The 15,088-nt window shown below is 34.9% G+C and overlaps 1 protein-coding gene and 1 non-coding gene across 3 annotated transcripts in view; both read left to right on the top strand.

Moving 5' to 3' along the window:
- Nucleotides 1-15,088, top strand: part of ASAP1 (ArfGAP with SH3 domain, ankyrin repeat and PH domain 1) — a 594,911-nt gene that overhangs the window by 22,571 nt on the left and 557,252 nt on the right. The gene's annotated exons all lie outside the window — the stretch shown is intronic.
- LOC127546046 (U6 spliceosomal RNA) lies at nucleotides 3,003-3,105 on the top strand. The gene has a single exon (XR_007949913.1). It is a non-coding gene; the product is annotated as a U6 spliceosomal RNA (small nuclear RNA).

The raw sequence follows: 15,088 nt of genomic DNA, 5'->3' as shown, positions 1-15,088 counted from the left end.
TGTGTTCACATCCTCTTAGTACCTTATGTTTTTATTGTTCAGTCATTTCAGTCATGTTCAATCCTTCATGATCCCATTTGGGGTTTTCTTAGCAAAGATACTGGTATGGTTTCCTACTTCAGCTCATTTTACAGATGAGAAAATTGAGGTAAATGGGGCTGAGTGACTTGCCCAGGGTCACATAGCTCAGACACAGATAAGTGTCTGAGACCAGATTTAAAAGCAGGAAGATGAATCTTTCTTACTCTAGGGCCAGCATTCTATCAACTGTGCCACAAAGCTTCCCATTCCCTTATGTGATCTTGAGCAGGTCACTTTTGGGATTGACTATAAAGTGAGAGAGTTGTACTATGAACATAAAGGATTTAGAAAAAAATTTGAAGTTTGAGCTTTTATTTTCCAAGGGAGGTTGCTGCTAGAATTAGAATGATGATAATAGTTTGTTTGTTTGTTTTTACATATTTTTGTAATTTTCCTTCATCTCCTCTTCCTCATCCTCATCCTCCTTGTTAGCTTCTTAATGAGAGGAAATGTGATAATGGTGGAAAGGCTTAGAGTGAAGGCCTGATGAAAGTACCTGAAGTCAACAGAACTCTGTGGTCAAATCCTGTCTCTAAGAGTGATTTGCTTTATGACTGTGGGCAAGTCCCATCCTCCTAGCCCTCAGTTTCATTATCTGTAAGCTGAAGACAACTCATAGGGTTGTTATGAAGTTCAAATTAGATAATGTATGGATAGCACTCTGTATACCTTAAGTTAATTTATGTTTTCAAATACTTTCACATAATAGAAATAAAAAAATACTTTGTCTATTTTAAGGATAAAATTTATTTTGTAGGAATTAATATAAAGCTCTCTACTTGTCCAAAAGATCTACTTAAATATAAGATATTATAGACATGGCTAAATAGATTGCACTTCACCTGGCAATGATCTTGAGACTTTAGGACTATGGTCTCTTTCTCAACATATATATCAACAGTCTGACATTGTAGCCAGAATACCTGATGGGAACTTAGGCTGTATTTTCCAAGAGTCTAGAAATATAGCCCTACTATATTTGGCCCTAATTAGGCCACATATTGAATATTGCATTTACTTTTAGGGATCACATTTTAGCAAAGTAAGAGAACATTGAAGAGTAGGTTACCCAGAAGTTGTGCTACTAAATTTGTGTCCCAAAAAGATCATAAAAAAGGGAAAGGACCCAAATATACAAAAATATCTATAGTAACCTTTTTTGTAGGGTCAAGGAATTGGAAATTGAGTAGATGCCCATCAATGGGGGAATGGCTGAATAAGTTATTGTATATGAATGTAATGGAATATTATTGTCCTATAAGAAATGATGAGCAGGATGATTTCAGAAAATCCTGAAAAAGACTTATATGAACTAATGCAGTGAGCAGAACCAAGAGGACATTGTGCATGGTAATAACACTATTATGGAATAATTAATTGTGCTGGATTTGGCCTTCTCAGCAATATGGTGATTAAAGGCAATTCCAATAGACTTGGGAAGGAAAATGCCATCTACATCCAGAGACAACTAAGGAGAATGAATGTAGATCAAAGCTTAGTATTTTTTCTCCTTTGTTTGTTTGTTTATTCATCCTTTTCTTTTTTGTGTTTTTTCCTTCTTCTTTTTTTTTTTTTGCACAGCATGACGAATATGGAAATAAGTTTAGGAGAATTGCATATATTTAATCTATATCAGACTGCTTGCTATCTTGGGGAAGGGGAGGTAAAAGAGGGAAGGAGAAAAATTTGGAACACAAAGTCTTTTTTTAATTTCCTATTTTTATGATAGTTTGGCTTTTTAAATGTGCAATTTTTCTAAATATATTTTCACATTTATTATGCTACACACAAAAAAAATCAGATCAAAAGGGGAAAATGAGAAAGGAAAAAAAAAATAAGTAAGCAAACAACAACAACAACAACAACAAAGGTGAAATTACTATATTGTGATCCACAGTCAGTCCCCATAATCCTCTCTATGGCTGCAGATGATTCTCCATCACAAGTCAATGATCCATCACAAGGTTGAACTGGACTGAATCATCTCATTGTTGAAAAGAGCCAAGTCCATCACAGTTGATCATTACCTAATCTTGCTGTTGTGTAAAATGTTCTCTTGGTTCTACTCATTTCACTCAGTATCAGTTCATGTAAGTCTCTTCAGGCCTCTCTGAAATCAGCCTGCTGATGATTTCTTAATATCAGATCCAGGAGATTCATTGCGAGATCAAAAGGTATGCACAGTTAGATGGTCCTTTGGGCATAATGGAACACAAAGTCTTACAAAAATGAATGTTGAAAACTATCTTTATATGTGTTTGGAAAAATAAAATGCTATTTTAAAAAAGAATGAAAGAAAAAGAAAAATGGATCACCAGGAATGCAGATAGACGAGATTATGTCAGAGCAGAATTTATTAAGGAATTAGAGATGATAACCCCAAGTTGGCTGAGCCCAGGTCCAAAGAGGGCTTCATCGAATTTACCCCAGAGATAGGTGCTCTTGACAAGCAGATTTCAAAATACTCTAAAGTCCTAGTGAAGACTCCTGAACTTGACTTATAAACATGGGTCACTTGAATGAGTCTTCCTATACCTCTCAGATAAATTTGTTTGGGCCATTGAACAAAATAATTCACTTACTAGTAAACATGGAGAAGAGGATTGTTTTCCCTGCTTCCACTCCCACCAAACCTTCTCATACACATAGTGCCCTATCCCACATCCACTCATCCCAAGCCTCCCTACCACCACCTCATCTAAAATATCCTGAGACTGTGACTTCAAAAGAAGCAAGCTAAGTAGAATTATTACTGCTAGAGCTGGGTAGGATCTTGGGGATTATACCCCTTCATTTGCCAAGTGAGAAATAAGAGGTTAAGTTAATGAAGTACCATTAGAGAAATAAGGTCTTCTGGGCCCTGTCTTTTTTTTTTTTTAATCAGGAGTCACCTTCTACTGTATTCTACAGCATGCACCTCTGTGTTCGCTTCAGCAGCACATACAATAAATCTGAAATGATACAAACATAGCATAGTCCCAGCATAAGGATGACTAGCAAATTCATGAAGCATTTCATATTTTAAAAAAAAATTTTAATAGCATATTTATCTCACAATAGCCCTGTGGGTAACACAAATAAGATTATCATACACCATCTGAAATTACCTTTTATCAGGAAAGTTATAAAGCAAACACTGTGAGGCTCAAAGATTGGGAACTGTCTCTGGAGACTGAATGAATCCGATACATTTTAAAAGGAATTTTAAATCAAGAAGGGAGCACTATTATTTTGCTTGTTGATCTCCCTGGGATATTGTGTGAGTTCTAAATTAAATTAGTAAAAAAAGTTGAGGTGTATCTTTTGTGGGGAAAGCAAAATCTGTTGTTTTTCCAAATGGAAAAAAAATCACTTTACCTCCCTCTGACTTGTTTATATGTCAGGACAAGATAGAAGACAGAGCTAGATTGAATGAAATGTACATGTTATTACACTGATAAGGTTTGTTTGAAAATTATTAAAAGTCACCCCTCCTGAGAAAAAAGGGGGAAATGGTCCATCTAGGAGGTTGTTGTGATAAGACCAGGATACTAATACATCATTGTTGGAACTGGGAGTTAGCACAATAATTCTGGAAACAATTTGGAATTATGCTAATAAAGTGTTTAAACTATTCATTTTCTTTTATTCTGATTCCCTTGTTAGACTTATACCTATCCAAAAAGTCATTGGTAAAAAGAAAGGCTCCATATACACCAAAATATTGATGGAAAAGAACTGGAAACAGTGTCCAGTTGGGGTGCCCATTGGTTGGGGAATATCTAAACAAATTATAGCAAATGAATAAAACATAATACTGCTTTGTTGTAAGAAATTTGGAATATGATGAATATAGAAAAGTGTGGAAAGCTGTTGCTGAACTGATACAATTCAATTAAGAAGAACTAGGAAGATTTTGTTCAAAATGACCTCAACAATGTAAAAGGAAAGAATAGCAACCACAAAATAATGAAGACTAAATGTTGCAAAATTTAAAGAAAAAGAGTTGCTCCAAAGAAGGCATATGAAAAGATATAAGATACAAGGTAAGATGCTGCATATGTGGTCAAATTTTTTTCAATGTATTGGTCAGCTTTGCTCATTTTTTTCCTCTTATTCTTTTCCCTTTCCCTTTAAAAAATATGTATTTTTTAAAATTATTATAGCATTTTATTCACAAGATATATGCAAAGGTAATTTTTCAGCATTGACAATTGCAAAACCTTTTATTCCAACTTTTCCCCTCCTTCCCCCCCATCCCTTCCCCCAGATGGCAGGTTGACTAATACATGTTAAATATGTTAAAGTATAAATTAAATACAATATATATATACATGTCCAAACAGTTATTTTGCTGTACAAAAAGAATCAGACTTTGAAATAGGGTACAATTAGCCTGTGAAGGAAATCAAAAATGCAGGCGGACAAAAATAGAGGGATTGGGAATTCTATGTAGTGGTTCATAGTCATCTCCCAGAGTTCTTTTGCTGGGTGTAGTTGGTTCAGTTCATTACTGCTCTATTGGAACTAATTTGGTTCATCTCATTGTTGAAGATGGCCACATCCATCAAAATTGATCCTCATATAGTATTGTTGTTGAAGTATATAATGATCTCCTGGTTCTGCTCATTTCACTCAGCATCAGTTCATGTAAGTCTCTCCAGCCTTTTTGAAATCATCCTGCTTGTCAAAAAATATGTATTTTTAAAGCTATCCATCTAGGACAATTCTAACCCCCCCCCAAAAAAAAGATTATAAAGAGGTGCTATTAAGCTAGAATTAGCAATATTGACAATGGGTACAAATTTCCATAAAGGAGGTTTAAACATTATATAAAGGAATATTGCCTTAGAAAGATCTCAAAGTTGAACAGCCTATTTTGGGAGGTAATGGTTTCTCCTTCTAGAAGTCCCCAAATAAAGGCTGAAATGTTGTATAGAGGATTATAATTCAGATTCAAAATATTGATGATGGGTAGAAATTATAAAAAAGAGAAATTTAAGATTGATGTAAGGAAAGACTAATTAAAGAGTATCCCAAAGTTGCATGGCTATCCTGTGAGACAGTTGTTGCCTCCTTTTCCAAAAGCTAGATGATCATTCATATGGTATGGTGCAGAGGGTATTAGAATTCAAGTTTGGGCTGGATTACATGGCTTATAATGTCCCTTCAGATTATGAGAGTTTGTGAAATCAAGACTAGCCCAAGATAATACATGTTAACATTAAAGCTAAGGCTCACACCCAGATTCTCAGACCCCAAATGCAGGACTCTTTCTGCTATAGTACACTAAGATGGAAGTGATTTGTCATCCATGAAGAAAAAATTTGTGGGCTTTATAAACCAACAAAGCCATAAATTTCCTCAGAGCTCAGATCAACAGAAAGCAAAAATGTGGCAGGTGTTGATATATAATAAGTCTGCTATCAAGAGGCAAATATTATCAACCTGATAAGAATAAGAAGCCTCCTGAAGCATCACAGACACCTTAAAGCAAGCCAAGAACAATTAGACTCCCTCAGCAGCTCTGCATTCCAGGAAGTATTAGTGGCATTTGGTTTAAATAAGCATCCATTGCAGAAGAGGACTGGGAGTTGCAAATTCATTGAAACCTTGGTCCATGATCTATGTCTAGGGATGCGTAGAATTCCAGTGGTTCTTGGGGATTTCTGAGGAGTGCAATTGTCAGGCAAGAAGGCCCGTTTTGACATTCCCAGCATGCTGTACTCTTGAAGCTGGCAGCCAGCCCAGACGATACATGGTCCAGTGATCTTGATCTCTTTGGATTTAAAAACTTCTGTTCCTCCATGGGAAAAGGCAGCTTGGCATCTTCTTGATCATCACACTGAACTTATTCCCAGAAACTGAGCTAATGCTTTGTATAAGTTGAGGCCAGAAGACACTGGGCAAGTTTATTTTAGTTATTTTGTGCATATATGAATATATGTAATATGTATGAATGTATATACAATTACATATTGGAAGGAAGTGGGATATGTGAATCTGGTTTCTTTTCTAGACTTGTTGACGTTATCACACAAATGAAAAGAGAGATACAGAGATGGAGAAGTGGTAATAAGTGATAAGTTTTTGTTTTGTTTCAATTTTTGAATGCAAGCATGTGTCTATATTGTCTTATGGATTTCTCCTTGGTAGTTTTCCCACTGGCCATTACCTAGTCAAAAATTGGTGGTCTTTGAGCAGCTAAGCCTGCCAGACCTAGAAGCAATGAAGTACCCTTGAGCCAGGAAGCAACTTTGAGGAGTGGGACACCCTGCACTTCTACTAGAGGGTATCAAGAAAGGAAAAAAAATTTATCCTCCCCTTATTAGCTTCTTGCGATTGCATTAGAGTTACATATCCTGTATGAGGCAATAATCCATCAGAGAGCAATAATGAAGAGCAAACATAGACAATCAGAAGTAAGAAGTAACATTGAGGAGCAATGAAAGTGCCATATAGTTTCTCAACTGTTATCCAGCTCATTTCTCTCATGTTTTATTTTGGGCATAATTAACTGACCAAGTTTAGTTTTTGTCTTAAATGTTTTACTGATAGATTAGTTCTTTTGGCTTTCTAGGTAACTGCATATCAAAGTATATATGAAGTATTCTTAACCCAGTTGTTTTAGACACATATCAAACTATTTTTGTTACTTTGGATTTCATTTAAGAAGTTTACAATTTTCCCAAGCTTGATTTGATCAACATAACATCATCTGCAAAGAGGACTTCACCATTTATAGGGAATGCTGTTCCATTTAGTCTCTGGTCTGGATATCTCATATGACCATGACAACTTTAGGCAAACTTAACTCATTATCTTATACTTGAAATTGATACTTGACCTAAATATAAAGAAAGATATTACAAGAAAATTAGGAGAACATGGAAATTAATCATCAGGAAGTTGTAAAAATTATATCTGTCATACATCTTTCTAGGAATCTTGATTAAAAAAAAAAAGATTTTACAAGTGCCTACTTGCTATTCTTTTCTCTTCTCATACTATCCCCACTCTGCTACCCACTGGAGGTAGCATCTCTGCTCTGTAGGTTATTCAGACTTGAAAAGACTTGCTAGGTTTTTAAGGTCTGTTTCTCTCTTTAGTTCCTTTCTCAAATGGCAAAGCTAATTCCTAGTTGTCTTGAATCCTTAGTCAGCACCACTTACAATATCAATTTTATATCTGTATCTATAAGTGTGTGTATACATACACACACATTAAATAGTTTAGTTTCTAATTACTTAAAGAAGAAGTTAGTGTCCTAAAGCAGATATATAGACAGCCTAAGTTTAACAGTTGAGGACTTCAGTGTTACTCTTACAGACTTAGACAAATCTAACCAAAAAAAGTAAGATTAAACTTACTAAATAAGTACTTGTTGCTTTGCTTCAAAATGAATTTAGTTTGCTTAAGTATGCTTATTTATCACAAGGAAGGGTAGAAGAGTCGGGAGAGGAATAGTAATAAAATGTACAAAAATACATAAACAAAAAGAATTAAAATGATAAAGGCATAAATGAATTTTTTTTTAAATACACAGAAGATCTGGAGAAGAAAAGATAAGAAGAACAACTTCAGATGACTCAATGAATAAAGAATTTATAAGCACTTACTATGTGCAAAGCCTTGTGTCAAACAGCAGAGATACAAATAGGAAAATAAGATAGACCTTATCCTCAAGGGACTCACTTTCTTTTTCATTTTTTCTTTTATTTATTTTTTTAAGTGCTTTTCATTTTCAAAATACATGCAAAGATGGTTTTCAACATTCACTCTTACAAAACCTTGTGTTTCCAAATTTTTCTCCCTCCCTTTTCCCACCTCCTCTCCTAGGTAGCTAGTAATCCAATATAGGTTAAATATGTCCAATTCTTCTATACATATGTCCACATTTATCATATGGCACAAGAAAAATCAGATCAAAATGAGAAAGAAAAAAAAGCAAGCAAACAACAACAAAAAAGTGAAAATGTCATGTTGTGATCCACATACAGTCCCTATAGTCCTCTCTCTGGATGAAGATGGCTCTCTCCATCACAAGTCAATTGGAATTGCACTGAATCACCTTTCTGTTGAAAAAAGCGAACTCCACCAGAGTTGATCCTCACATAATCTTGTTGCCAATATGTACAATGTTCTCTTGGTTCTACTCACTTCATTTAGCATCAGTTCATGTAAGTTTCTCCAGGTCTTTCTGAAATCAGCCCGCTGATAGTTTCCTATACAACAATAATATATATAATACAATATAATAATATAATATAACAACCATAACTAATTCAGCTATTTTCCAACTGATGGCACCCATTCAGTTTCCAGTTCCCTGTCCCTACAAAAAGTGCTATTACAAACATTTTTGCATATGTGGGTCCTTTTCGCTTTAATGGAAGAGAGTGCATGAAAGCTCTTAAGCTTTCTCCATCAGAATCTGAGAGGATATTTGCTCTAAGTGGAATTTGCAGAATTCAAACCTGAGCTCAATATTTTTCCAGAAGTTTAGGTTTAAAAGGCTTCTTCTCTTGAATACAATGAAGGGATACATATAGTAATAGCTTTAGACTCAGAAAACCTATATTTGAATCCTGCATTATACTCACTAGATGTAAGAATATGGGCAAATTTCTCTTTATCTCATCCCACTTCAATACAAGCTCCTTGAGAGCAATGACTTTTTCATGTTTTTCTTTGTGTCTCCAAGAAATACAAAACACAGTGCCTAGTATTGAACAAGTATATATATCTTAATAAATATAAGATATAATTAATAGAATTCTGGCTTCAGAGTTGGAAACCTGTATTCAAATGCTGCTTTAATCTCTCAGAGTTCCCAGCAACTTTCAAACTATAGCTAGATCCTGATTAGTGCAAATCATGAATCTCCTGATGTGGTCACATTGCATCTATTAAAAGTTATATAAAATGACCATTGGTCTTAACTTAATGGAAATATACCAGGAATTTGAATAACATATGTGGCCACTGAAGAAGTAATTTACTATTTTCACTAATCAAGATCTAGCTACATAAGTTATAGTGAAACTGTTGAGGGAATTTCTTTTTGGGGAATTCCCTTTGCCAATGAAATCTTAGGCCTGGTCAAAACAAATATACAAAAAATGGTCTTACAGATTTGTAGGGACAACTTTTTGTTAACATCAATTTAACTATGACTTGTCATTTTTCTTCCTCTATTAAAATCATCCTCCAATTCTTCATTATGGCAGAAATGTGGTTTGAAGTTCTTAAAAGCCTATCAGTGAAAGCTGTCTTGCACATAATATACATTGAACTGTGTAGTAAGATATCAGAAATGCTGAAAAGATCTTAAATATGGACCTTGCTGATATACAATCACCAACCCTAAACAAACTAAAAGAGCCTTATTACCAGAAATTTAGCTGCCAAAAAGTGAGACTTTTTGCAGCTAGAAGGGAAAAGTGTGAGGACAGAAAGATTCATGAAACTGAATACTGAGATATGGAAGTTGTTGCAATCAAACTCAGTAGAGGGTGTGCTCACATGGTTGAAATCATGGATCCTTGAAGTATAAAGCAATCATTTTTTTCCCAGGAATCATTTCTTTTAATTTAATAGGGGCCTTGAGTGACTTCACCCAAAGCCAGCACTTTGCCCTCCAAGATGTTCTCAGATGCCCACTGTGTATTAAATTCTATTTGCCAAGGTTACTCTCTGCCTTTTGAGTTTGCCAATTTCAGAAATGCATCTCTTTAGTTTCAGATAGATGAGATCTCCCTTATAGTTATATTGCTTTTTGGATGCAGGAAACAACACTTTGGGTCAGGTCATTCTCTGGACATTCCTTGTCTCATACACTCAATTTTTCTGTAAGGCAAGTCAAGTAATATAGTTTCAAAGATCATAGGATGTCAAAACCTAGAAGGAACCTTGGAGACTAAAAGGATACAATCTTCTCATTTGACAGGTGCTGAGTCAAAGAAGTGAAACATATCAAAATTAACAAAGACATAATAGGAATTCAGATCTACTGATTCCTATTAAAAATGGAATGGGCTACTTCAAGAGGCAGTGAGTCCCACTTCACTAGAGGTCTTCAAAGCAATATAACAGTGCCTGGTCTGGAGTCAAGAAGAATCATCTTCCAGTGTGACCCTAGGCAAATCATTTAACCCTGTTTGCCTCAGTTTCCTTATCTGCAAAAATAAGCTGGAGAAGGAAATGGGCAGAGCACTCCCATATCTTTGCCATGAAAATCCCAAAAGGAGTCATGAAGACTCAGATACAACTGAAAAAATAACTGGATAATAACAATAAAAAGTTGTAAAGAAAAATTTTGGTCATGTGTGAATTGAGTTAGATGGCCTCTGAAATCCCTTCTTCTCTCTTAGATTCTTTTCCCCATAAATCTCTTTATTACACACTTGTCAAATCTATTTCCCTCTTCCCAAGTGATAGGCTTATAGGATCTTAAATCTAAATCTTAAGTGAAATCTAAAAAATCATCTCATTCTATCCTCCCATTTTACAGATGAAGAACTGAGGTGTCTGAAGGTTATACAGTTTGCTCATGGTCACACAGGTAGTAAATGAAAAAGGCAGGATTGAAACCCAGCTCTTCTGACTCCAGAGCCATTGCTCTTTTTTCCAATGCTGCCTTGCTTAGGGAGAATTATCTTCCTCCTTAAATTTCCCATGTTTTCTTTCACATTGATTTCATTCTGATTGGGATTGTATTTATTTGTTTACATGTCTTTTATTCTATTAGAGTGTAAACTCTTTGAAAGTAGAATCTGTGTTGTACTTATTTTTTGCATTCCCCCATCACTTAGCACAGTGCCTTGAATGTTGTAGGTGTTTTTAACATATGTCCATTGAATTGAATTTATTTAGTTGAATTTAGACAACATGATTGCATTCCTTTTTAGCAAGAGCATGAAAATGAAGAAAAACAAGGTTATGGTCTTTGTGATCTTGTGTTTGTGTCTGTGTGATTAAAAACCCATTCTCAAAAAAAAAAAAAAAAAGTATGACAGTCAAGAATTCTTTTTCTACTCCTGTGTTTTCAATTTCCATATGGCTAGGTGAAGGATAAGAACAATTAGGAGTGAGTGGCTTCCTTGTCTCCTCAAAGACTTCCAACACATCAGACAAATTACTTTGAATTTTCTTTCATGATGAGTTGCTCTAGGCAGCAAGCGCATGGAAGAAACTGAGTAAGCTGAAAGGCTGATCTCACTTTCCCAGGCAAGGCTCTGCTTCATGTGGCACAGGTCAGGATTTTCTTTACTATGTTTAATACAAAAATAAGACTTCAAGGGAAGACACTCATATCCACCTGCTGTTTGAAAGGGAAATAAGATTTTTAAAAAGGGTGGAGAGAGAATACAGAAAATGAGATTTCAAATGGGCTCACATGTGATTGCAACAACTTCATATCTCAAATGGGGTCACAAAAAGTTGAATACAATTGAAATAACTAAACAACAAAATCTGACTGAAACTTATAGGACAATAAAGCTAGAAGAGGCTATAGAACCTCAGTTAAGAAAGAATAATCTCTCCCAAATGAGCAAAATTTGAATACAATTTATATCTTTTAAAAGTTTTTATAGATTTTTTTTGTGTTGACATCAAACTTTATTTCCCCTTGCACCTTCATAGGAAGGCATTTCTTTTGAAAAAGAATGGAGAAAAAGTGTGAATTCAACAAAATACCAACCAAATCTGATAGCATATGCATTATTCTATCCCCCGAGATTCCTACCTCTGAAAAAAAGAGGAAGTACATTTTTCCCACTCCTTCTTTGAGATCAAGTTTAATCAATATAATTACAAAGTGTTAAAATATTTATAGCAACTCTTTTTGTAATGGCAAAGAATTGAAAATTGATATGTCTGTCAATTGAGGAATGACTGGATAAGGTGTAATATGTGATTATAATGGAATATTATTGTGTTAAAAGAAATGATAAGCATGGTGATTTCAGAAAAGACTTACATGATACAAAGTAAAATAAGCAGAACCAGGAGAACATTATATATAGTACCAGTATTGTACAAAGAACAACTTTGAAGGATTTAACTATCTCAGCAATTTGATGTTCTAAGTTGGGTCCTCAAACTTTTTAAATAGAGGGCCAGTTCACTGTCTCTAAGACTGTTGAAGGGCCGGACTATACTAAAACCAAAAACTTTGTTTTGTGGGCCTTTAAATAAAAAAACTTCATAGCCCTGGGTGAGGGGGATAATCGTCCTCAGCTGCTGCATCTGGCCCACGGGCTGTAGTTTGAGGATCCAATCTAAGACAATACCAAAGGTCTCATGATGGAAAATGCCAGAGAAAGAACTGATGGATGGCATCTGAATACAGATGGAAGCATTCCATTTTCACTTCTTTCCTTCCTTCTTTCCTTCTTTCTTTCCTTCCTCCCTTCCTTCCTCTTCATTCTTTCTTTCTTTCTTCTTCCTTCCTTCCTTTTTACCTATCTTTCTTTTTAAAATTCAAGTTGTTTACACCTCAGGAAGGGAAGAGGGGAGGAAAGGAAGAAGAGAGAACTTGAAACCAATTTTTTTAAAGTTAAAAATTATTTACGTGTAATTGGAGAAAAAAATTAAAAATAATTACACCATACTCAGTTTCTCTTGTTGTCATTGTTTCTATTAACATTATTGTAATCATTGTATGCATTGCTTTCCTGGTTCAGCTTATATAACTTTGCATCTGTTCATATAAGTCTTCTGAACATAGTTTCCCTCACTCAAAGCTGTAAAACAGAGTTGAGAGATGTGATTAGTTTACACTGATTAATGCAGCTTTCATTTATTTTATGCCATAAGAACTTTCCTTGCAACCAGAATTCCAAAATTTTAGAATTAGAATTAGATCACAGAGGAAGTAAGAATCCTTTTTTTGTCAGTCTCTAAAGACAAATGTTCAATATCTTCCAGACAGCTCATTCCACCTTCTCATAACTGATTATTAGAAGTCTTTCTTTAAGTTGAGGCTTATCCTGGTTCTCAATAATTTCATCAATTATTCCTGGCTATGACCTCTGTAGCAAAAAGGAACACATTGTATCCCCTTTCAGCTTTTCAAATACCTGAAAACAATTATTAGTCTCTTTTAAGTTTCTTCCTCATGCTAAAAGTCTCCTGTTCTTACAACTAGCCTTGTGAGGTAGCTGGCATTAGTGTTACCATTTTCCTTTTACAGATAAAGAAACTGAGTTTTAGATGAATTTAGTGAATGGTGATATAAGTAGTTAAATATGGGTCAGCCTCCTGGCTCCAAGTCAAGTGCTTTCTACTATACCACACTGTCTTTAAGAGGAGTGAGGAAGGAATACTTTCATAAAGTAAATGTAAGTGGTAACTTTCTAACATCCTAAATCAGTTGAGTAAGTATTGTCCTGTCTTCCAAGGGCTATTTCATTTTAGAAAGGTAGAAAGAAAGAGTACTGGGCTTGAAATCTGAAGACAGGGGCAATAAAGATAAATTCTACAGAAGTTTTCAGGAGAAAAAAATATTAAGGTTAGGGAAGTGCAAAGAAGTTTGTTTTATCAATGTGTAAATAAAGTACTTGGGGGCAGCTAGGTAGTATGTTGGATGGATTGTTGGTTCTGGAATCAGGAAGGGCTGAATTCAAATCTGGCTTCAGACATTTACTAGCTGTGTATGATCTTGGGCAAGTCTTTAACCCTGTTTGCTTCAATTTCCTCTTCTGAAAAATGAGCTAGAGAAGGAAATGGCAAACTATTCCAGTATCTCTGCTAAGAAAATCTGAAATGGGGTCACAAAAAGTTGAATACAACTGAAACAACTAAACAACAAAATCAGAAGACTGAAATGACTTAACAACAAAGTCCTTGAGAAAAGGCATAATTAATTTTTTTTTTACAATAGTAGTCATGTATGTGTGTTTCACTGTTGCTAGAATGACTCAGAATATCTGACCTTAATCAAATAAAACTGAATTAATCTATTTCCCCACTTTTAATTTTCCATCAGAGTCCAAGATTTCATACCATTTGCACATGTCTTCTTGCTCTTTTTTATTCTATTTTGACTTTTTTTAGTTTTTTTTTTTAAATAAATATAATTCCCAGGAACTATGAAAAAGTTGTAGCTCTTAAAGAGCATCCCTCTACTGACTATTAGAGTTATTTCATCATTTGTTGGTATGGGGGATCAAGTGTTTTAAAGATCATTCAGAACTATAATTCAGTTGCATTGAAGCACAAAGTCAAAAATAAAAACAAAATGCCAAAAGCTGACAAACTTGGGAAACAGCCTACATTAATCCTTAGAAAACAAGCCGAAACTTTCAGAGAAGAACATGAGCCAGTGTTCACTAGAGGATAGCTTTCATATAGAAACCTATCTTAGTGATGGAAGGAATCTTGGAGATTTTTTAAGTATAACTTCCCATATGATATATGACTTCTACTCTGTAACATCCTCAAGAGATAGTCCTTTAGCTTGCACTAAAACCCATCAGGGATGAGAGATTTAATATCTTACAAAGCAACATTTTCTGGTAGCTCTATTTCTTTAACTACATATTAAACAACAAAAATTAAAGCAACTTAATATTGAGCCAAAACCTTCCTCCCTATGTATTTTTTTCCAATTGCTCTTTCTCCTACTCTCTGGAACTATAAAGAACAAGTCTAATCACTTTTGCACATGACAGCCTTTAACTATATGAAGATAGCCAAGTTTTTCTCTTCTTTCTCCAGGCAAAATGCCCCTTGTTCTTATAGTCATTTATTCTTCTTGTGAGAAAAGAGACAGCAGAGCATTAGGGATGAAACATGTTCTACTTGGCCCCAGAAGGTAGAGCTAAGAAATAATGGGTAGAAATTGAAGATTTAGACTTGCTAGCAGGACAAACTTCCTCATAGTTAGAGCTGTGGATTAAGCCCGTTAGCTTGGTAGGGAGGTTTCCCTCACTAGGGGTCTTAAAGGAAAAACTAGATGATAATCTGGAATCTGCATCACATAGGATATTTTCATTCAGGTAAATAAGTGGATCAAATGACC

The sequence above is a fragment of the Antechinus flavipes genome, chromosome 1 (assembly GCF_016432865.1).
Source record: "Antechinus flavipes isolate AdamAnt ecotype Samford, QLD, Australia chromosome 1, AdamAnt_v2, whole genome shotgun sequence".
Taxonomy (NCBI): Eukaryota; Metazoa; Chordata; class Mammalia; order Dasyuromorphia; family Dasyuridae; genus Antechinus; species Antechinus flavipes.
This window is presented reverse-complemented; position numbering and strand designations above follow the sequence as displayed.